At 41.6% G+C, this 24842-nt stretch overlaps 1 protein-coding gene and 1 long non-coding RNA gene across 3 annotated transcripts in view; both read right to left on the minus strand.

Moving 5' to 3' along the window:
- Positions 1-24842, minus strand: part of Tbc1d4 (TBC1 domain family member 4) — a 156698-nt gene that overhangs the window by 89265 nt on the left and 42591 nt on the right. The window lies entirely within an intron of this gene.
- Positions 3351-3750, minus strand: LOC143267448 (uncharacterized). Its single transcript, XR_013042576.1, has 2 exons — positions 3624-3750; positions 3351-3434 (listed from the first exon to the last, which is right to left on the minus strand). It is a non-coding gene; the product is annotated as an uncharacterized LOC143267448 (long non-coding RNA).

Raw genomic sequence — 24842 nt, forward strand, 5'->3', positions numbered from 1 at the left:
CTTCCACAACCCTCCCCAAAACAAAATGATCAGGTCTGTCACAACAATACTCCACTATCCTGGTACCAATTCTGCCCTAGTTTGGGATACTATTGCGGTGATGAAACACTATGAACAAAGGAAGTCGGAAAGGAAAGGGTTTATTGGGTTTCTACTTCAACATCATTGTTTATCACCAAAGAAGGTCAGGACAGGAACACAAACAGAGCGGGGACCTGGAGGCAGGAGCTGATGCAGAGGCCATGGGGAAGTGCTGCTTACTGGCTTGCTCCCCATGGCTTGCTCAGTTTGCTGGGCTCTCCCCAATCAATTACTAAATTCAGAATATGCCCTAAAAGGCTTACCAACAGACCCATCATATGGAGGAATTTTCTCAACTGAGGCTCCCTCCCCTCCAATGACTCTGAGCTTATAATAAATTGACATAAAATTAGCCAGTTTTCATCCACAACAGCAAAAGCTTATCACTGAACAATCAACCTCCAACATAAAAAAGAAGAGCAGATATCAGGAATCAGAAACTGGAAGCAGAAGAAAAGACGTTAAGAGAAATAGTGATGAATCCACTGGAAACTAAGAGAGTTGTCCATGGCTGACAGAAGAGGAAAGAGATTACAGCAAAAGACGAACTATCTGTGGAAGAGACAGTGAAGTTGGCCTACAACTCTCAGTCTAAATACACACACACACACACACACACACACACACACTTTTGCTATCATTTTGGGTTTTGTCTTGTTACTGCTATTTGTTTTTCTAAGTTGTTTTCTTTGAAATCCATCTATGAGTGAGCCATGACCTCTTCCAGAAATTCAAGTTGAAGTGAATAGTATCAAAATCTACTGAGGGACTTCATGAAGAGGCTCTGGGTTCTATCCCCAGCTCGAAAGAAAGAAAAAAAAAAAAAACGAAGAGGAAAGACCCCACACAAACCTGAGGATTTACCCTTGTACAATAGATTAGAGGAGACAAATTCTTTCCAGTTCTCCTGCTGATAGCTATTTATTTTCCCTTCAATCCAAGCAGGTCCAGTGGCCACTTGAGCCAATAGATTTAGCTAACAGAACATTTTGGAATCTCCAAGTTCAGACACTAAGAATGCATGGTGGCTTCCTTTTCATAAAAAAAAAAAAAAATCATGAAAACTGAAAACATCAGCTGGCATGTCAATATAATGCATGGGGCCCCATCCCTAAAAGAAGAGCTATAGGGCAATTAATGACTACCGAGAAATGGAAAATTCGTCTTCCCCCGGGTGGGCCCTCTGATTGGTTATCCAAGAAACACTAAACAGGCACAGCAGATTATATTTATATATTCTAAATATATCTATTCCTACACATGTGTATGCCTCTCTAGCAAAAATAATTAAAGAAAAAGCGGTCATGAATTTGAAAGGGAGCAAGGACGGATCATGGGATTGATTAGAGGGAGGGAGATGGTAGAATTATATTTGAATTAAAAACAAAATAAACTTTAAAAAAAACCACCATCTATGTGGAAAGTCCACCTAGACACATAACCAGCACACTTGGACAGAGCCTGTGCTGGCCCCATGAGAAGCCACTAGGAGACACAGACACACCTAGCTGACCCCCAGGTGTTTCAAGTGTGCAGCTGAGACCATAGCCCTGAATAACCAAGTCACTCCGATGATCCAGTACCAGCAGGTGTCATGTGGTACAGACATGAACCATTCTCACTATGAAGGAGCTCAGATTGCAGAATAATCTATAAAGAAACGCTGTTGTGGTTTTAAAACCCCAAGTAGTATGGAGTTTCCCAGCCAAAACTGCAATAGAAACTTCCGGATCTGGAAATAAGGTGCTACCACAGCAGACAGCCAGAGCTTGTGGCATTGGCTTTGGCCAATGGAGGTGGGTGTGGCCTAGGGGGAAGAGAGCCAGAAAAGCAGGGAAAAAAACTGTTCTAGAGCCCTAGAGAAAAGGGGAGCAAAGCGTGTAGCCTTGGGCCAGACAGTGCAACTGTGCACATAACAAAGTTGTCTTTTGAACTTGAGGACTGAGTTAAGTCTTGTAGGCAGAAAGCTGAAAGAGCAGCTGCCTCCTTCTGACAACTCCTGAGGAAATCAGGAGAAGTAAGATGAGCAATGGAGCAGCAGCAGGGTTTTCAGAGGAATGAGAGAAAATGTACAGAAGTCAGGACTCCGTGCATCCGGAAGGAAATCCGCTTCTCATCTGCAATCTTCCTCAGTGTAAGGAAATGCTGCTTTAGACAAAGACCAAAACAGCTCGACCAGGGGAAAACACACAGGCCTTGGGGGTAAATCTGAAATAAGAAGCGATCTAAGTCAACGCGATTTCCGATGTGACTTCCGTCAAACGGAGTTTAATTTAATATACAGAAAGCTGGGGAGAATGTCTGGAGCTGCACTCACTGGGACGAAAATACTTGGAAGAAGTTAAGTCAGAAACAGGAAGTGTGCTCCTAAGGGGAAGTTCTACATAACCATCTTTCGTGTGCCTCAGCTCTACCCTCAGCCTACTTGAGAGCTCACATGTAGGCTCAGCTCTCTCATCTGTCCTGAAGTTCCCCTTTCTTCCTCAAAAGTCAGTGTTTTCACAAGTTCCCAGCTTCCTGGCCACCATGGATGGCTCCTGCAAGGCAAGAAGGGGCAGGACAGCTGCTGTGGTGAGTCCTGCAAGCTGTGAAGACAGGGGCTGTGCCCCACCAAGAATTAAGACCAAGGACTATTTGAGCTGTTATGTTGGCCTTAATTCTAAGTGATCTTGGCATCAGGCATGGTTTTGTTGTTGCTGTTGTTGTTTGAGGGGAAGATATTTTATTTTTGTTTTGTTTTGTTTAATAGCTGAAAGCAAATTAAAATACAATAAACATAGTATTTTACCTTCACTCAAAACTACACAATTAATTCTTTCCTACTAAGACTTACATACAAAATCCAAAATGCAATACTCTGTTCTGCCCTCAAAGTGCAATTCTCTCTTGACAAGAAATCTCTGTTTAGCAATGACTACCTGAAAATACAGCTTCTCAGACAGCAGCGGGCTTACCTTCCAGGTAATGAACACACTGCTGCTCTGAGGCTTTGAGGCTCTGTTTTGGTTGTGACTTCAGCTACTAGAAAACAAAGGAATATATTCAACTAATTTTTCAGTTATCTGCAGAATGGGAATTCACTGGGAAACAACAACGAAGTCCATGAAGACTCTTCTTACGTCCTGGAGATGAGAACATTCGTCAGGTGAAAGGAGGTGAAAGTAAGGGTCTCAACTCATAAACACGGTATTCAGAAGGACACTGCAAATAAACATTCTGCTTGTTAACACCTCAAACATCCGGGTTGTGGGCTAGTCTTCTTCTGTCTAATCCAGGGCTATTTGCCCAAGTTCTGTTTACTCTGTAGGCAGTCCCCTGCCAAGGGTGTCCCAAGATCAAAGATAAAACAGCACCTCTTGGCCGGGCGGTGGTGGCGCACGCCTTTAATCCCAGCACTCGGGAGGCAGAGCCAGGCGGATCTCTGTGAGTTCGAGGCCAGCCTGGGCTACCAAGTGAGTCCCATGAAAGGCGCAAAGCTACACAGAGAAACCCTGTCTCGAAAACCCCCAAAAAAAAAAAAAAAAAAAAAAAAAAAACAGCACCTCTTTTCTACTCATTCTGACTTAGAGAGTGGAAGGGAGGAGGGTAAAACCATTTTACTGGCATTTATTTAATATATTTCACATTAAAATAACATGCACTACAGATTAAGATGAAATCTACATTAGTCATTGGTCTACAACAAGGGGTCCCAGCGATCTAGAACTTGTGACAGTCTGCAAATGGACCACTGCCTCAATAAAGAATAGGCCTTCAGTTGCTCCTGTCATGAACCTTTTAAAAAAATTCCAAAGTATTAATCAGAAGTACCCTGTTTATTAGGGAAGTAGTAGGCTTCCCTACACTTCCAATAAAAGAACTGATAAAATAAAATGTATTTTAATAGTATAATAAATACTTCTATTCTCAGGTAACAGTTTCAGAGAAAAAGACAAAACAAAGGTGAGCTGGCCACAAATGGGGCATCTATACAACACACACACACACACACACATGCATACACACACACACACACACACACACAGGGACCATCACAGAACAAGAAGAATAAAAAGTGTAAGAGCTGGAAGTTAAAGAGGACCAGGGTGAAAGAGTATCTCCTGGACATGGCAGGACCATGTCACAGCAGTTGTGGTTGCCTCCAAGAACCCCGAACATTCAACATTCTAACATGGGGTAGAGCTTTGTGAGTCCTCGCCCCTAACTGCAGACAAATGATGGCTTCCACAGGAGGGAGAGAAAGTCAATTTTCTTTAAGGGTACAGCCCCTAGTAGGCCCACTACACTCCAGTGGATGGTACTGTAGCAAGAATCTTAACAGGTCTTACTAATAAAAGCAAACCTGAAGCCAGGTATTGGGGTGAATGCTGGAAGATCAGAGAAGCAGAACAAGCCACAGCTTCCTCACCTCGCCAATTCCTCAGATGATGCTGTTTCCTCAGACTGGAAGCTTCTGTGTCCTCATCCCAATAGCTCTCAGCTGAACTGCTGCTCAAAAGCCTGAAGCTTAACCAGTTAAAAGCTTCTATTTTCTGATCTCCACGCCTTATATATCTTTCTGTTTTTGCCATCACTCCCTGGGATTAAAGGCTCGAATTCTGGGATTAAAGGCATGTGTCACCATGCCTGGCTGTTTCCAATGTGGCCTTGAACTCACAGAGATCCAGAGGGATTTCTGCCTCTGGAATGCTAGGATTAAAGGTGTGAGTGCCACCATTTTCTAGCCTTTGTATCGAGTGGCTGTTCTGTCTCTGACCCCAGATAATTTTATTAGGGTGCACAGTATTTTGGGGAACACAATACCACCGCATGGTACCACACCCATAAGTATATGGCCAGCACAAATTGGCATCAGTGGGTAATTTAAAATAATAAATAGATCAGAATAGGGCATGAAGTTGGGAAGGGGTAGAAAATGGGGAGAGATTATTGGAGGAGTTAGAGGAGAGTGGGAGGTGAAAATGATCAAAATACAATATATGAAAATTTCAAGGAATAAATACATAAATATTAACAGCAAATAAATTTGAGCATTCTGATCATACTTCTCATCTAAACAGTCTTCTACCTATCTCACTCCATACATTTTATTTGACACATATAGTTTTACTTTTAAAAGCATTTTAACTTCCATGTGTTCTTCCACATGTAAATACATGCACTCTTGTGTGTATTTTAATTCAGGTCAGCAAAGAGGAGAATGTAGGGGTTGGGACAGCTAACACTGAGTGTTTTACTTAGGGTTTCTATTGCTGTGAGAAAACACCATGGCCAACAGCAACTTGAGGAAGAAAGGGTTTGTTTGGCTTACGCTTCCACGTCACAGTCCACCTTGGAAGGAAATGAGGACAGGAACTCAAGGCAGAAACCTGGAGGGAGGAACTGAAGCAGAGGTCATGGAAGAAGGCGGCTTACAGGCTTGTTTCTCATGGCTTGTTCAGCCTGCTTTCTTATACAACTCAGGACCACCAGCCTGCTGGGCTGAGCCCCTCCAGCATCAATCATGAATCAAAAACATGCACCACAGGCCAACCTGATAGAAGCATTTTCTCAATTGAGTTTTCATATGACCAGATGACTCTGGCTTGTGGCAAGCTGACAAAAAAAAAAAAAAAAAAAACTAGCCAGGACACTAACAATGCGGGAATATAAACTTCTTAAAAATATATATAAGAACCAAAAGTCTGGGAGGATTGGAACAATATGGTGTCTTCTAGACATGACAGGATGCAGGAGCTCATGAACTCACAATAGCCATGTTCAACTGCACAAAAGCAAGCCAGGCAACATTCCAAAATGTATGGGGGTGGAACTCGTCATCCCCCACCTCAAGATGATGAGTGGCTGACTGTTGATGGCTGCCAGAGGAGGAAAAGTCAGTTTTCTTTAAGGGCATGATTCTTGGTAAGTTGACCATTTCCCAGCAAATAGCCTTACACTAATGCTATGTGGGCAGTATTAATTGGACAAACTGAATTTAACAAAACAAAATAAGAAGGCATGAAGTTGGGAGGGGGATATAAAAAGGTGGCAGATATCTGAGAAGTGTTGGAGAGAGAAAATGGGTAATAAATACAATTGAAATACATTATATGCATATATGAAATTCTCAACAAATAACAAAGTACTACACAAAAAATTTTAAAAGGTGAAAGAAAGAAATATAAAATAAAGGAGATGTGTTATATCTAAAATAATACACTTTCTCAGCACAAAGAGAGAGAAGCGTGTGCGCGCGCAGCTTCACACACACACACACATACACACACACTCAACACCAGATGTGAGAATATCTTCTCCCCTGTACAAGAGGAAGCTGTGAAGCCTGACAGTCATCAGGTCCTGGTTAATGAGCACCACAGTCCAAGATCACAGCATGTCTGGCATCTGCAGTCATGGGGAAAGAACACTCAGCTCTCTGCCTAAGGACAGGAACTGTTCCAAAATAAACCAAAGCAGGAGACAGGCCTGCCTCTCCCCGACGGAGGGTGATGCATCCCATACCTGGCCAGGCATCCATGCATTCAGAGCCGAGGAATTTTTAAGTGCCTCATCTCCCACCAGGTCCTAAATTTCACAAGATCATCCCTTTCATTTTTTAACTAAATTTATCTTCTCTAGTTAGATTTGTCTTTTAGTAGTTTCCAAAAACATAAAAATTTACACATTAATGGAGCGCCACGTGATGCCTAATAGATTTGCACGTGCTTAAACATGGGAAAACACCATCATTTATTTATGATGAGGACATCGAAATCCTTTCTACCATCCTTCTGAAATCTGAGCTATTTTGCTGTTCTCTGCAGCCCCACGACTGGGTTTCTTACAGCTATCTACTCATCCAATCTTTAAGAAAACCGTTTTGGGCTAGGGGAGGGAAGATTAACATAACTATCCATTCTATTTTCAAAGCCACTAAGGAAACAGCTTACTAACAACTAATATATTCGTTTCCCATTTTGTGTTTTTATGGGATTTCTGTATGTTTGAATGTGTGTGTGTCTCTGTGTGTTTCTTGTGCTTATTTATTTATTGTTTTGTTCTGTTCTGTTCTGGTTGGGCTTTTGTTGTTGTTTTTAGTTGCCTGTTTTTATAATGAGAGAAAGAGAGAAAGGGTGTGGATTTGGGTGGGCGGGGAGATAGGAAGGATCTGGAGGAAGGAAACCATGATAAAAATACTGTATACAAAATCTATTTTCAATAAAAATTAAAATTATTTTTAAAAAATAAAATTTTTTGCAGGGAAAAAGAGGGGGTGCCAAGTGGCTGTGAGACACCTGATGTGGGTGCTGGGAAGAGCAATGTGCTCCCTGAACTGCTGAACCACCTCTCCAGCTTCAAATTCATCATTATCATTTTTTTTGTTTGTTTTTGTTTTTGTTTTTTTCTAGACAGGGTTTCTCTGTGAAAGTCCTGGCTGTCCTGGAACTCACTCTGTAACCAGACTGATTTTGAACTCACAGAGATCCGCCTGGCTCTGCCTCCTGAGTGCTGGGATTAAAGGCATGCGCCACCGCTGCTCAACTCAAGTTCATCATCATTCCTAAACAAAACGTTTATGTTAAAGTTTCCATTCATATTTTTTCAATATACTAATTTTAAATGTTTTAGGGTTTTCTTGTATACAGAGAACTTACTATTTTCAATCCAACAAATAGGTTAAGACATAAAATCTCAAGAAATGTAAATAATTTGATCAGATTCAACATTTCTAAAACCCACAGGCTGCTCCAACTTGACCAAGACATAAAACAAGGAAATAACTGAGAGCTCATTACCACTTCTGTTCCTTGTATCATACAAAGTCCAATTCATTTTTATACTTTTTCTCCCTTGTTATATTCAGTGTCATTATAAAAAAATACACTATAAAAGACATAAATTTATTTGATACAGAATTTTGCATATGCATATTAAGTGCATTCACATTTATATGTACATACATACAGATAAAATCTCTCTCCTATGAACAGTCAGCTAAATGAATTATAGCATACTCACTCTCAGGAATAGTAAACAACCACTAGTTCTTTTTAAAGGCCACAGTAAGAGCTGAAGAGATGACTCAGTGGTTAAGAGCACATACCTACTCTTGCAGAGGACCAAGTTTGGCTCCCTCTTTTGGACTCCAAGGACACTGCACTCAGACATGCATCACACACACACACACACACACACACAAAGAGCTGAAGAGATGACTCAGTGGTTAAGAGCACATACCTACTCTTGCAGAGGACCAAGTTTGGCTCCCTCTTTTGGACTCCAAGGACACTGCACTCAGACATGCATCACACACACACACACACACACACACACACACACACTTAAAAATAAAAATGATCTTTAAAATGTAAAAAAAAAAAAAAATGAAAGCCATAATAACATTAGTCAGAATACAGAACTGTGTACACAGTATCATCACACACTTGTAAAACCATTTTGTTTTACTTTAAAAATAGTTTTAGATTTACAAAAATGATTGGTTGAGAATATAAAAAGTTTCCTTGAAATCCAGCTTTTTTTCTCCTATTTTAACACCCTCCTTTTGTGTGGCACAATGAACTCATATTGGTACCTTTTTATTAACTAAAACCCGTTTTTTATATAGATACCTTAGGTTTTTCCCAAATAATCCATCCAGGATATGACATCATACTTATTTGTCATGTCTTTTTAAGATCCCCCTGCCTGGGATAGTGTCTCACAATTTCCTTTATCTGACTATGATAGTTCTAATAGTTATTCACCAGGCATTCTGTGGAACATTCCTTAATTGGGATATTAGCTTCTCATACAATTAGAATGACATGGTAGTTGGGGGAGGAAGTCCATGCAGGTAATATGCCATTTCTAACAAGACATTTAATAGAAGGCATTAAAAAGAGAAGTATAAAAAGTATATTAGCTGGAATCATGATAAGTAATTGGGGGATAATAAAATTGATAATTGTTTTCTTCTCTAGATTTGTATGAATCACTTTCAAAGCATTTCAACACTAGACATATGTCTGCCTGCTGTCTTTGTAGTCATGCTCGGCATGGGATGGTCACACTTGTCCATCAGCTGCCCCTCCGTCTCCTGTCTCCAGCAGCTGTGCGACTGGCTTGACAGCTGCAGAGTGACTTCTAGACACCAGCATATCATTAAGGCTAAGGGTTCAGAAGGGCAGCCACGGTGGGATAGCTGTGGTGTCCCTGACGTCTTTCTCACACAGAAGCCATCCTGTGTCTAATGCACTTAAGGAAACTTACTAAATCCCATCAATCTGGGAACAAAACCACTAAATATTAAGAATGTTTTCAGTTCACTGTAGTAGAAATAGTGATCAAATTTTCACAAAAAAAGTATAATCTATATATCATAATATATGGGTATATAATTCCTAGGAAGAGCAAGTATTAGAAAAGCATGAGGGTTGTTTCTTTTTATATTTTATACTGTACATATTTTACCAGTATCATATTTTATTTGTAAAAGGTCATAAATATACTCAGAAGATTTATGCCAAAACTTCATTAATTTAAATTTAAATTAACTATCATATATGCATGTGTGTACATTTGTATGCCATTCTCACAGAAGATATTTTAATGACCTCAACCATGCCAGGCTAAGAATCTCATTCTTCATTCATCTTTTCAATGTCTGTGCCACTTTTGTATAATTTTTTTTCCTCTTCAACTGAAATGAACTGTAACCATCTAGAATGTTCTTCACACATCTCCTTCCCACAGCCACATTATTTAAGGAATGAATTCATGACAAGCAGTAATATGGGAGAGAGAGAGGATGCCCCACCATAATTAACAAGGTCATTCAGTCTCTTTGAACAGCTGCAGTGTCTAATGCATCCAACTGTGAGGGATTCCTGTTTCTCATTTTAACAAGCTGACTGCATTCAACTATACCTCAAGGGAATCTGCTAAGAAATACATCCCAGTGTCCAAGCCAGAAAAGTACCATAAACATCTTCACACACGTTCTGAACCCAGTAAACACAGTTCCCATGTAATTCCATGATTTGCTCCCATGACTTATGGCCAAGAACACCGGGCATCACATGGATTTGAAAAATAACAAGGGTATTCAGTTTCCTACGTGACTTTCCTTGAAATTAAAGTATTGCTGGATTTTGTCAAAGCAGCAGCGAATTCTCTGGACAGAGATCCCATTTCAGGTCTTCATCCCTCAGTTCCTCCTCCAGAAAACTTTCTCGAAGAAAAGAAGGCGAATCCCAGAGAACCAAGGAAACAAAACTGGGGGAGAGTTGAAGAGAATATGAGGAACAGGGTGGATTTAGCACATCCCCTGGCTGCCCAAGGCAATGGAGAAGTGACGGCCAAGTGTAGAGCTCTGGGGAAGTATGTCTTGTGACAGTTTTGTAGCTCTGTTTACTAACATTCATGTGTTTTATGTGAGTAGAATAAACGAGAGTAGTGAGACAAAAAGAGCCCAGGAACATCCAGGCAGCTTCCTTCCTCTCCCTGATCAGAGCAGAAAGTTCTGGCACGACTAGAGACTGCAAGTGATTTATTTACCCACAAGCAAGGTTTAGGGCAGGAAATAAAAAGGAAATTATGAAGCTGTAGGTATTTAGAACACAGACCCAGCAAATAAGGCCAGCTAAGGACATGAGACACTCAGTCTGGTACCCGTACAAGGAACAACTCCAAAACCCAACGTGGTGGCTACAGTTCATTTCCAGAAGTTCTTGAGGCACCAAGGTGTGGAAAGCAGAATGCTGAGATGCAAATGAAGGCGTCCGTGTGGCCAGGCAGCAAGCTAAGAGTTCCAGCACACCTCATTCATGCCCCCGCTCATCTCCTGGCATACCTGGTTGTCAACAACTATCTATGTGGGTGCTTACTAATTCCAAGACCTGAATCAGGGGGTGGATTTCAAAAACTTAGTAAGATACACATTGTTTCTCAATGGCATGGTGTTATTCTTTATTTTTACCAAACCAGTTCCTTCTAAACCTCATCTTCAGTTGTCCAAAAGATGGGAGTCCAGATGGAAACCAATATCCTGGATCTTCCCAAATCTACATGAAAAAAACAACTGTGATCAAAATCAAACAATAGCCACAACAAAATTAGGTTTTAAAAAAAGTCATCTGGAATCTAAAAACAAGAGGGTTTGTACAACACATAAGCATGGCTTACAGGGTCTCAGCATCACTGAGAAAAAAGAAGTCGAGGAAGTAACAGTTGTCTGATGGGGCCAGACACCAGACAACCACACACCAGTTAACAAAACTCACAATGAGTCCTGGCTGTGCAATATGAGTGAAGCGGCTGACCCTGGAAGGTCTACTCTCTCCAACCAATGGGTCCTGACAGCATGACCTGCAGCCAAGTCCAAGGAGTTCAAACTCAGGAAGCTTCCAAGGCTCCAACTAACTCAAGAACCCATCTCAACAAGAGACTCTGAGGCATGGACTCAAACTTGAGCAGGACAGGGAACCCAGAAAAAAATAGGAACGAATGACGAGCTCAAAGAGAAGGGGAGACGAACAGGAAGTCTCAGAACATCTCCTAGAGGTGTTACAGTGGCTGGAATGATGGAAGTTCTTCAGGCTGACTGATCAGACTGTAATTGAGAATTAAAGGTGTGAGGGGGTGAAGGTGGATGGTGGGGCCTTGGGGGGGGGGTGTGCTGGTGCTGTGTGGTGGTGGTGGTGGTGGTGGTAGGTGGTGCTGGTGCTGGTGCTGGAGGAGTGGAGGAAGGAATGGAACTTTCAGGGCATGTCTTTGGTATGTACATTTGCCTGTCTGTGCCAGGGGAAGAAGACTGAGGAAGATGAACCAGTTAAGAGGTGTCAATAATCTGAGTATAGCATCCAGCTTCAAACTAGGAACATGGGAAAGAATTCATAGCAAGGCCATCGAAAATAGTAACATGAAAAATGGCTTCAATACAGAGGTGGACAGAATGAAAAACCAAAGGTAAAGTATGAAACTCCAGGATAACACTGAATTATTCCCATACACTGAAATGGGGGGTGTCATCTTTTAAAAGATGAGTCTGTTTTAGAAATCCAGAGTTTAGAATGAAAGAAAAGTGTCCATGTGTAGGCATTCATCCACACTAGTGGCTAGCCAGCTGCAGATACCCAGTGTGCGATGCACTGAGAACAGGTGACAGCAGAAGATTGAGATTTCCTTAATAACCTCTCTGCAGACATGGGCTTATGAAGCCATTACTAAGCAGGCACATATCTGAGAGGACCTCTAATCTCAGCAGTTAAGAATAGTGGCTGCTCTTCCAGAACCTCGGTTTAATTCAACACCCACTGGCAGCTCACAACCTTGTATAACTCCTATCTCAGGGGACCAAAGGCCTCTTCTGGCCTCCATAGGCACCAGGCACACACATGTGCCACACAGATACACAAGCAGTCAAAACACACATACACATAATTTTTTTTTTAAGTTACACCAAAATAAAACTCATTGTGTTGCATGGATATTTATTGGGGCTCTTTGTATTTTCAGTTATTTATTTCGACAGGCTTTTCCTTTGTAAGTATTTTGTGAGGAAGGCCACACCATTTCTTTGAATCAAGGCCATAAAGGCTGAACTCTACTTAGGAAGGGAAAATGTCCAGGATTAAAAAGTTTTACTTCGTCACCTCTGATATTGCGTGGTTGTTTGCAAAATCACTCAAAACAAAAATAATCTTAACTGTTGATTCATGTAACTTCAGTACTCCTCCTAAAGACACAGTCCAAAAAATAGCAAGTAAGTCACATAATCTCTTCCATGTTTGACAGTGTTCTATAAACAACTCCCACAAGGCTGTGGTTAAACTTCTGTGAAGCTGAGTGCAAAGTGCATTACATTGGAAAATAATAAATTCCCCATATATATTGATATACTAGTTAGAGTTATTATTGCTGGGACAAAACACCATGACCAAAAGCAACTTGGGGAGGAAACAGTTTACTTAGCTTACACTTCCATGTAACTGCTTATCACCAAGAGAAGTCAGAACAGAAACTCAAACAGGGTAGGAAGCTGGAGGCAGGAGCTGATGCAGAGGCCATGGAGGGGTGCTGTTCACTGGCTTGCTCCTCGTGACTTCCTCAGCCTATATTTTTTTATAGAACCCAGAACCATCAGCCCAGGGATAGAACCGCCCACAATAGACTGGTCCCCTCCACCCCATCTTATGAAAAATGAGATTCGCCCTCTTCAGATGACTTTAGCTTGTGTCAAGTTAACATAAAACTAGCCAGCACAGTTGACAACCATGTATTAACATCACTATCACTATTATTGAAGACACTATTAAATGTATCTCCTAGAATCATAGGGTCAGATCAGTCAAGGACTTGAAAGCCTGGTAAGATTCACTTAGAGCTTTGCTATAATTTCCATAGTCTTTCACTCTCACCCATGCATGTTTGTTTTCTGAGTGCCATGAGCAATGAGTCCAGAAATGGACTATTTGAGTCCTTATAGTCTTCAGGGAAATGAGAACGGGAGGAAAAACTACAATCAACATTATGAAATGGCCTGTCTGAATCAGAGAATCCAGGTGGATGGACAGTAATTCTCCATGATGGAAAGGGGATGGATCTGAAATAGGTAGATGAAGCATGAGGCCCTAGTGAACTGGGCCCAGGTGCATGGATCAGAGGAAGAAAGAGGTTGCCTGTCTAGCCAGACACATTGTCCAATCAACACTAGTGAGCAGCGGTGTGACAGAAATCACAACAAGATTGCTTTCACATCCCAAGCACTGTATTTGAATTACTTCATACATTCACTGTCTGTTCCCTAGTCACCCTCAACCCCACCAAAGCTCAGAGTACACATATACCCTGCTATTATTACAGAAGCAATTCTCACTCTGCCTAAAGCAATCAGGCCACAAGCAGGATGACATGGATGTCATAGCTTCAGAAACCCTAGGGCCACTGATGTACATTGTCTCTGGCAACTAATTCTTGTCTATCTATCTATCTATCTATCTATCTATCTATCTATCTATCTATCTAATCTATCTACCTATCTACCTATGGCCTCTCACTCTCCACAAGTGGAGATCATATAGTTCAAAGCACTAGTAAATATGACTGCATTCAGTCCCTCTACTATATGCTATTATTTTCCATGATTTCTCAAATAACTGCTTAAGTAAATTTGGCTAGTGTCAGTATTGCTGGTAAAGGGGTGTTGCAATCTAAAAGGAGCTGTTAAGCAATTATTTGGTCTCTTTAAAGCTCTGCCCTCTTCCCACTCCAGGGTTGGAAGAAAAATCAAAACACTGTTGGAGTATTGTGCAACATTCTCACTTATTCCCTGATGTCTGTGTAAGGATAAATGTGCTAAGAGTACAGAGAACCCACCTTTTCAATGTTCATATTCTATTAGCAGCTTTCAGAAAATACAAAGTTTAAAAAAGATAAAAAAACTAGGTTCTGATTAAGCTATCCTAAAATTACAAGGAAAACATTATTGAAATAATAAGTGTTGAAAAAGTCCTTCCAACTAGTCTAATGGGTGGATTTCTTAAATCACAACAGAAATTGAAGTGAGAACACGCAGTAGCACCAAGGAGCACAGCAATAGAGTCTTTCAAAGGCTAGAGCCAAAGTGCACGCCATACTTGAACTGCAGTCACTGAGACAGCACTTCGTTCATAACCACACCTTTGCAATCACACATTTCATTCAATACAGACATTTTTACCAAGTGTTCAATGTATGCATGGCGTCATGCTCCAAGCTCTGGAAACATAACAATAAACTATATGATATAATGTCTCTCCTCGGGAGTGATAAGACAGACACAAATAACCACAGCAAAATGTCAAATATGGTAAGTACTAAAGAACACTGTGCCCCTAGCACAGATTATAGTTTCTAGAAGGATCAGAAAGACCATGCAGGAAGAGGCCACAGCGTATAGTTTCTAGAAGGATCAGAAAGGCCGTGCACGAAAAGACACACTTGGGCTGAATTCCAAAGAGCAGAGTTTTACTGGGGAGACATGAGAACACTTTAGGCACAAAAGAGAGGAGGAAAGAATTTGAAGAATGGTGAAAAACACATTTTGGCACAGAGACAACAGGCAAAGCTATGATATAAAACCTGGATCTGGTAAATCCTTCAGTGACCAATGAAAGGCTAGAAGATGCGCACTCCAGAAGAGGGGAGGGGACTGGCACTGCACACAGCTTTGGAATAAGAAAGCAAATGAGACTTCTAGCCAAGAGACACAGGGCCCTGGAGAAGTCCCAACGAATCAGAACTGCCACCAGCCATTGTGAGCCATCTAACTACATGGGATCTTTAAGAGCAGTCAAAATAGCCAAAAAATAAAAATAAGAGAATAGAAAACCTTCTGAGGTAAATTTTAGTACATGGAGCTAAGGTACTAGGCCAGCATCATTACTGAGTATTTTTAAGATTTGAGTTTCTTCTTACTGTGTCATAAAGGTGAGGAGTTAACAAAATGTACATGTGTATCCTTCTTTTTGTTCAATTTTTGTTTGCTCTGTCTCTGTGCCTGTGTATGTGTATGCACACACAAGTGCACACTTGAATGCATGGGAGAGTGCATAGGCATATGAATGCTGTGGCATATATGTAGAGGCCACAGGACAATTTGGGAGAGTGACTTCTTACCCTTTAACCTGTTGAGGCAGGGTCTGTCTTGTCCTGTAGGGTGCTGGCATTACAAATAAATACCCCTGCAGCTGCCTTTCTTTTTTCTAATGGGTCCTAGGAATCAACTTAGGTTGCCAGGGAAGCGCTTTCACAACACAAGTCATTCACAATGCTCACCCCACCCCGCCATATGGTCTCTATCTTCACTTCTACAGTTTAAAATCCATATGGGCCCCAGGATGGGGGGACTTGCTAAGAGTAATAAACAAGGACGATAGATGTGCTTAGCATAGCCAGAACAAAGACCTTCTGTTTCCATGCTGATAAGCAAGAGACATCATCAGATCCCAAAACTTCCTTGACCACAATAGTTTCAAATAACCCTGACCACTTGTTCCTCACGAGATTCTTCTGAACCGTTCAGATACAGTGAAATATGATCACTCCATGGGGAGAGGAAGAGAACAGCTCAAATATTTTTTAAATGGAGAAACGATTCACAAAAGGGGTAACAAACACTAACGAAGAAATGTAACATATATTAGAGTTGAATGAAACCTTCACACACCAGATCTTGAGGTGAGCACTTAATAGGCTCCACTACTCAGGAGACTGAGTTCAAGGCCAGCCTGATCATACTACATATCAAAAAGTAAAGGGAACAAACCAGGGAGAGGAGGGAACAGTGAGCAGGAGAAAGAAAAACCAGCCTTGAGTAAGCCCTAGGTGCAAAGCAGTCATTAGAAATGGGAAGCCGGGCATGGTGACATCAGTGACACCAGTGATACAGGTGACACAGTGATTCAGGAGGTTAGAACAGGAGTTCAAGGTCGGCCTGAGCTACCTGGGTCTCTACCTCAGAAACAGAGAGGGAGGGAGGGAGGGAGGGAGGGAGGGAGGGAGGGAGGGAGGGAGGGAGGGAGGGAGAGAGGGAGGGAGGGACAAAGGGGGAAATGAAAAGGAAAGGGAGGGAAAAGAAAGAAAAGAAAAGAAAGTTGAAGTGATTTAAGCCAACTCTACGTGATTATCAGGAACCCAACTTTAGGGGGCTGGAGAGATGGCCAAGTAGTTAGAACATTCAGTGCTCTTGCAGAGGACCCAGATTCAGCTCCCAGCATCCATGAGTCCACTCACAACTCCCAGAGACTCCAGCTCCAGGGGCTCTGAAAGCCTTCTTCTGGCCCCCATGGGCCCCTCATGCATGTAGTACACATACAGATAAGCAAGCACACGCACATACACATAAGTTAGCGTGTCAACATTGGGCAATCAACAAAGGAAATGGTTTCTTGAAGAGCAGTGGATGATTGCTCATCAGCAGAAACCTGACATATGCACCTACCTTGATGCTCTGCAACCCTGCCACATTTACTCCCGTGTTCTTTTGAGAACAGTGATTAACTAACTGGAAATGGGGCCAGTGGCCATGACTCAAACATTGGGGGGTCTTTAGCATGCTGCCCAGAGTGCATACATCACTTCAGAACAGAGACAACGCAAATAAACAGGCCACCCTCTTGATAAGGCTGTTCTAATCCTTTGGGCCACAAACCCCCACTGAGCATCCTTGGCTTTAATCTCTCCCACCCTGCTCATTCACAGTATCCCTATGTCGTTTTCGTCCCCAATTTAGTTCACAAAAGCCCTTGAAGATAAATTGTGTTGCACTCATCTTTCCTACCCCTGGGGCCTGGGTGCTCCCTGGGAATTAGCTGGATTAGAAACTCTTGGGAGTTTATTTATACACCCTTTCCTGTAACAAAATGTTCTAGAACAAGAACTCCAGAATATAATTATTTTTGCTAAGAACAATCACACTTCAAAGGGGCACCAATGGTTTTGTGTGGTCTTGGAAGAAAAACATTCGAGTCAGCACATTATAGAGCATGTGGTGAAAACACCACCGACAAATTATGACTTAAACTGTTTTAGGCTTCAAATGCACCGCTCCCTTCCTTTACTATTAAAAAGAAGAGAGTACTTTAGAAGTAACAATTTTCTCAAAAAAGTAATATTACTACATTTGAAGTCTACAAAAGAGATTTGCTTTCAAGTGACTTACCGTGACTTAATTATTGATGTGGAGATGAATCAATTATCTATGCTCTTTGTCCTTCCATTTCTGTCAGTGTTCTACAGACATTTTCCCTATCTGTGTGTAAAAGGTGGAACACACAAGTGCACATCTCATCTACCCAGAACGACTTTGAAAGTCATACTGCTACAACGCGGCTTTCAGTCCAAGAAGCTAGTGCAGCTGACCCACCTTGTAAGATGCTGAGCAAAGATGAACTCATCTTGCCCCAAATTCGGCCAAGTTCCCTGGCTGCTAAAGAAACACATAGTGCTAAAACTCAGGATATGAAAGAAAAAACACATACAATAAAATACTTCACACCAGAACAAAGAAAACTTCAGCTCTGGTATCACTACAGGGTGAAAAATCTGAAGCGTCCTTTCTTCACAACTGAGATAAAGAGAGAGAAAGAGAGAGAGAACAACAGGCAGACACATACACTCCCAGAGAGACACACACACACATACATATATTGGTTCATTTATCTCGGACACAAACTCTTTGATTAATTGCACTGTCTTCATGTCAGGTAAAAATTCATTCACTGGAAAAAATGGAAAACTAGACATTTCGAATCATAGAAAAATGGAAATCCATGTATTTGGGGTTAAATGTGAGGCTTCATGCATGTTAGGAAAATGTACCCTAAGCTACAAATCCAATGTAGAAGCCTAATTTCACTTTGGAGAATTTCTACTACACTGATTTTATTAGAAAAAAAAAAATGTTTGCAAAACTTTAGTACTTCACAATACAGAATCCATCTTTCATAAAACTGTTGTACTTGGTAACGTGTTTATTGAATTAACTCCTTCATTTGGGGCAGGAAGATTGGACCGCATCTATGCAGGCATTTATGCTACGGCATCAGTAAAAGCTTAGTGGCACAGCTGTGGTTAGTGCCTCTTTTGCCTAACACACAAAGTCGAGACAACAAAAGCAAAAACAGATTGGTGAGATTACATGAAATTAAAATGTTTTTTACATAGGCAAAGAAGCAACCAACAAACCTAAGTGACAACCAGCAAAACAGCAGAATGTATTTGTGACCCACACATCAGATTAGACCCACATCGTCTGTAAGAAGCAACTCCCTGAAACACCTGAGGGCCCGCTTCCAAAAGGGGCAGAGGGCTTGAATAAATATTTCTCAACCAAGTGATTAACAAGTGATTAACAGACACACCACGTAGGACTTACTTTAGACTGCCCAGCACCATGAGCCAACAGAGAAATAAAAATGAGAAGGACGTGCCGGGCAGTGGTGGCGCACGCCTTTAATCCCAGCACTCGGGAGGCAGAGCCAGGCGGATCTCTGTGAGTTCGAGGCCAGCCTGAGCTACCAAGTGAGTTCCAGGAAAGACTCCAAAGCCACACAGAGAAGCCCTGTCTCAAAAAACCAAAAAAAAAAAAAAAAAAATGAGAAGGACAATGGGAGATGGCCTCAGAGTTGTCAGGACATCGGTCCCAGAAGGGCCAGTGGTAACCAGTGCTAGCAAGACCGTGAGAAAGAAAGGAAAATCACTTTTCATAATGCTGACGGCACAAGTCAAGTTCCCTTATCCTAGAACAGTAGCTATGAAGTTCCTACGTGATTCCCCAGAAAACTCAAGTTCAGGTGGGAAAGAGGAAGTTTATTATTAGTGGAATAATTGTCTCTGTCTCTGGTTACAGCTCAAGACATGTAACAGTTATTGTACTTAAATTGAATGACATTTGATCTTATTCACTTCACACTTACTGTATTTCCTGGCAACTGATACGAGAACCTAAGAGCTATTCCTTTCCACCTCACCAGCTTACCTACAAATACCTACAGATGTCTGAGATCAAACTTGTATGAGCCAACATGTGTCGATCACAAAAAGCTAAGAATATCAAAAACTAAAGGAAATGGAAAGACATAGCCAGACCAAAAATCTTCCAACAAAAATAAATGAGTGACTAGACACAGACACTTCGTTCTACAGACCTGTGCACATTAACAATAATATTGAGACTGAACTTTCAAGGCAGGGAGGTGGGGTCGCGCCACTGAAGCTCCAACTTGAAGCCAAAGGCTTCCCTCTGACACATAGATGTCATCAGCACGCGCCATTTCTCCTTCACCCTCTCAATGTCATCACAAGTGTGACTCTCCACCTCTAGACATCATCCCCTAGGGGGGCTGGACCTCTCACCCTACATCACCCTGCACTTAGAATGTATTAGTCCCTGTGCATGTAAACAGTCTTTAAAGCCTACTTTTCTGTCTTCATGTTCTGCATGGCTTCAAATAACAAAAGGAAACCATTCACTTTTTCCATCAATTTATTTTATGAAGTTTGCCTTGATTTCTGGTATCCTTGGGAGCCATTTCCTTTGCAGAAATAAAGGCTGAACTATGGAACCAGCTGGTAAAGAGTAAGGACCACAGAAACAAAGGCAGGAGGCAAGTACTTACGTTCTCTCAGAGAACCAGAACATGAGGTGAGATGGTTGCAGCCTGGTGTGATAGAGTTCTTCTGTGCTTTGCCATTGGTTTGGGAGGACCTGAGAGGGTAGAGGGATGTGGGGGCCAGGGAACAATCCAAATCCTCAAACTCCACAGTATAGATACTTTTGCTCAGGAGACTGACTGAAACGCTTACCTGTTTTTGCAGTTCTCAGTTTGTCTCATGCGAAATGTCAAATGAGGCTTTTTAAAGAAAACAAATTGAAGGCTTTCCTGGGAACTGCTCATGTTTTAATATAGCCTCCCAATGTGTTTCTTATTCTACCTTTACTTTAAAAAAAAAAAAAGTACATGCAGGGTAAGTACTGGAAGGCTGGCATGATGTTTGATGGTATGAATCTTTACTAGTACTTTCTAGAAAAACAAATCTGAGTTTAGTATCAAATACTTCCTTTAGCTCTTATGAATGAAATCAATATTCCTAGGGTACATCATACTGTGTATAAAGCCAGGAAACAGAACATAAGAGAAATGAAAATACAACGGAGAAATGAGAAACAACCTTCTTCCAAATGAATGTTGGCAGCCTAGTTCTCTAGATGAGCTCATCTTGTTCATTTTTAAATAGACTCATTCTTCACTTGAGGCAATATTGCAAAAGCTTTTGCCTTCTTGGTCAGAGGCTTGCCCTAAACACAGAGCAGAAATATACAGGAGACCAGAAGGTCCTTGTCACACATTTCCTTTATTCCCTCACAGGGCTGAGCTTCAGTGGAATGAGATTAGTCTTCATGTAATGATGACCCCGCAGTGTCCCTGCCTAAATCCATGACTCTTATAGGCTGGAAAGATGTCTCGTAGGTAAAGTGCTTGCCTCACAAACATGATGGTGTAAGTTTGATCCCCAAAACACACATTTTTAAAAGCTGCTGTGATGGAGTGTTCTTATAATCTCAGCACTGATGAGCCAGAGACAGGGGGATCCCTAGGCCTTGCTGGCCAGCTAGCCTTACCTATTTGAAAAGTTCCAGGCAGTGAGAGACCAAAATAGAAGATGGACAGCTTCTGAGGAATGGCATCTGGGGCCGTTCTCTGGCCTCCACATGCAAGTGTGTACAGATGCACTTGCATACATATGAACACGTGCACACATATGAACATATGCACACATACACACACAAAGAAGGTTACCGATGCAAACTGCCACTGCTGAGCTGGTCCTCACACAGAGATCACCACCATGCACTTACAGTTATCTAAGTATTCTGAGCAACCTAAAATATTAAAATTGTTGGCATATCCTGACGGAAAACTATTTGGCCGCTGAAAACGAGGATCTGAAAGATTACCAAATCAAAATAACAAACTCCTTCTTAAAAAAGAAAAAAAGCAAAGGGCTGGGAGATGGCTCATTGGATAAGAGCACTTGCTGCTCAAGGATGAGGACCTGAGCTCTGTTGCTCGAAACCTAAAAGGTCTTAATAAAAACCTGGAGCCAGATATTGGGGTAAATGCTGAAAAATCAGAGAGACAAAGGAACAAGCTGCTAGAGAAACTTCTCACCACTACTGAATCCTCAGGCCAAATGGAAGGCGAGATCCTATCTCCACAAATCCTCTGACTGAAAACCTCTGAGTCCTCCACTGAAAAGGGTTCTAGTTCCTATCTCCTCACACTGTATAGGCTTTTTTCCACACAGCCATTTCACTTCCTTTCTAGTGCTGGGATTAAAGGCGTGTGTGCTTTCTAAATACTGATAGCAAAGGCATGAGATCTCAAGTGCTGGGATAAAGGCGTGTTCCACCACTGCCTGGCTCTGTTTCTCTCCTAGACTGAATCAATCTCACATAGTCCAGGGTGGCTTTGAACTCACAGAGATCCAGAGGGATCTCTGCCTCCTGAGTGCTAGGATTAAAGGCGTGTGCTACCACTGCCTGGCCTCTATGTTTAATCTAGTAGCTGGCTCTGTTCTCTGATGCTCAGGCAAGCTTTATTCGGCACACCATGTATCACCACAGAGTTCCGATCCCCAAAGCTCACATAAAAGCTGGTCGGTTCTACCCTCAACTGCTGAGCTATTTGCTGCTGATAGATGTGGGGAGACCTGGAGGGATTGCCTTCAGTGAAGAACCACTAGTGAACTCACCAGGCCCCAATGGCTAGTTCCAATCCAGGGCTCACAGACGGCCCTGGTTTAACTGAATCGGTAACAAAATGAAATCAAGTCAGGAATCTGGAAAAGGACTGTGGGAAGAATCGGGTTGGGGCTGATAAGGGTGGAAGGAAGACGAGGAAACGTGGAAGGAAAGAGTAACCAGGATGCATTATACACATGCATGAAGTTGTCAAAGAATAAACTTAATTTTAAAAATAATAAATAAATATCATTATAAAAGTATTTTTAACTCTTTCAATGAAAACTAAAAAACTATGTATGAAGATGCCATAAGGAAACGCATTACCTTGAGTGCTAATTTTAAAAATCTAATAAAGGATATGTGTGTACATTACCTAAAAGGTCAGGCATACTCAAATGATGCCAGTAGCCCCCGAGCTTGGGGACAGGGTCCAAGGGGACTGGTAAGGCCAGCTTGTTGGCTACCAGCCTCACTTCAAGTTCAATGAAAGACCCTGTCTCAAGGGAGTAAGGCAGAGAGCATAGAGCAGGGCACCCACCATCCTCTTCTGTCCTCTGTACATACTCGTATCCACACACCTGCACACAACTGCACATAGATCACGCACAGACAGACCACACTCTCAAATACATACGTATATATAAAATAAGAAAAACAAAACTAAGTGGCCATATTGAACTGCTTGAGAGAATTACCAGGAAAAAAAAAAAGTAAGTGTTCCTTAAAGGAATCAGTCTGCAAATGAACTGGTGGTCCAGGACAAGGGTTCTAGAGCAGCTCTTCTCAACAAGAAGAAGGCAGCCATAAAGCCACAGGGCAGATTCAGATGACAAACTGAACCTTCAATCATGCTCTCCCAGGCTCTACTTCCATTAGGTCAGGAGCTTAGACAGACAGAATTCGGACATACTGCCCACCAGAAGGACACATTTTCCTGACAACCCCACTAGAAGACTAGTGAACCCACCAACTCTGCCTTCTGAAACTCCAGTGTAAAAATGGTAACACCACCCTGTCAACATAAACCAGGTTACCCATGCTTATGATGCTGGCACCTTAAGGAAATGCTTGTACACTCCACTGTGGAGTCCTCTGGCCTTCTAGGAAGTCAGTGGTCTCCATTGTAGAGGGAACATGGCTTACTGGAACAGAGATCAGATCTGTATCCTGACTCCAGCCCAGTCTTGTCGGTAAAGATGTTGTGTGGTCTTCAGCATGATGCCTACCTATTGATTCTCACATACATAAAATCTGTTCTGACAACTTAGCAAACTGCTATGACGGTCACATGGCATGAAGTGCTTTAGAAACCCAATCCAAAAGTATCAACCTCTGCTTTGACTGTCTCCTTCCAATCAGAAATGACACAGTCTGCCAAGTAGAAGTACACCAGGTTTTAACAAAGACTTGGTAAATATTAAATTGTTACTCCACACCCATCCATAAAGAAAACCACAGCAAAAGTAAAGCTGAACCAAGAGAATCTGGGATATCATATTGCACAAAGGGTTAGGGAGTCAAGTGTGATGACCAAAAATCACATTAACCTTTTGCCATCGTTAATGATTCAAATATGTGACATGAATTACTTAATGATTTCCCCTCTCAGGTATCATAACAAGGACGTTAATTAGTTCATAAAAGTCTTATCCTACTCTACAAATAAGTCAATATGAAAATGAGCAGGCTCATGATGGCAAAGTAAACCTCTCCTTCATTCCATCATTGACTAATCCTTATTTTCTGATCACAAAGTGTCCACCTCTGTGGGTTGCTAATACCCTGGAAGTCCTAATGTGGAAAAGAACTTCAGGAGTATGTTTACGAAACAGTGATTCTGCCTGGCCTAAAGCTTCCTGGATCTTCTAGTCTCTGAAGACAACATCAAGGCTTCAAAGCCCAAAGAACATGGTGTGATCCACCTGCAAATTAATGTCTCTGTTGGGTAAGAAGGTCTAAACAGTCTTCCTATCAAAAGAAAAGCTGTGAAAATTGCCATTGTTGAGCAAGACCACGCACACTGTTTACTCAAACAAAACAAACAGATGTCATTAAAATGATGCCAATTTTTTTAAATTTCTGTAGAACCAGTGCTTTTCAAAGGTGAAGTAGGGGTGAAGAAGAAATACAAAATACATGGAAGAAAATTGGGGGAAAAGTTAATAAGGAAAAAACTACGGAAAAGTTGATAAAAACAGAAAATGCTTATGGAATCTTCTCCCAGAAAACCCTTCTTAACACTGTAATGTGGAGAGAAATTTAAAATAAACAAACAAGAAAAAAACCTGTAAAGCTACCAGAGCATAGAAGATTCCTGAAGGACTTGAATAAACAGATCTTTAGAAGAATTTCACAACCTACACGATAATGAACCCCCAAATAGCCACCTGGAGCAGGGAAACTCCATAGTGTCCCCATGAAAGCAAGATTAGAGGAAAGTGCTTCACCCTAAACTTCCCAACAAGGGGGGTTAAAGTGGACAATTAACTCC

This window comes from Peromyscus maniculatus, chromosome 9, assembly GCF_049852395.1.
Source record: "Peromyscus maniculatus bairdii isolate BWxNUB_F1_BW_parent chromosome 9, HU_Pman_BW_mat_3.1, whole genome shotgun sequence".
In the NCBI taxonomy this organism is placed as follows: Eukaryota; Metazoa; Chordata; class Mammalia; order Rodentia; family Cricetidae; genus Peromyscus; species Peromyscus maniculatus.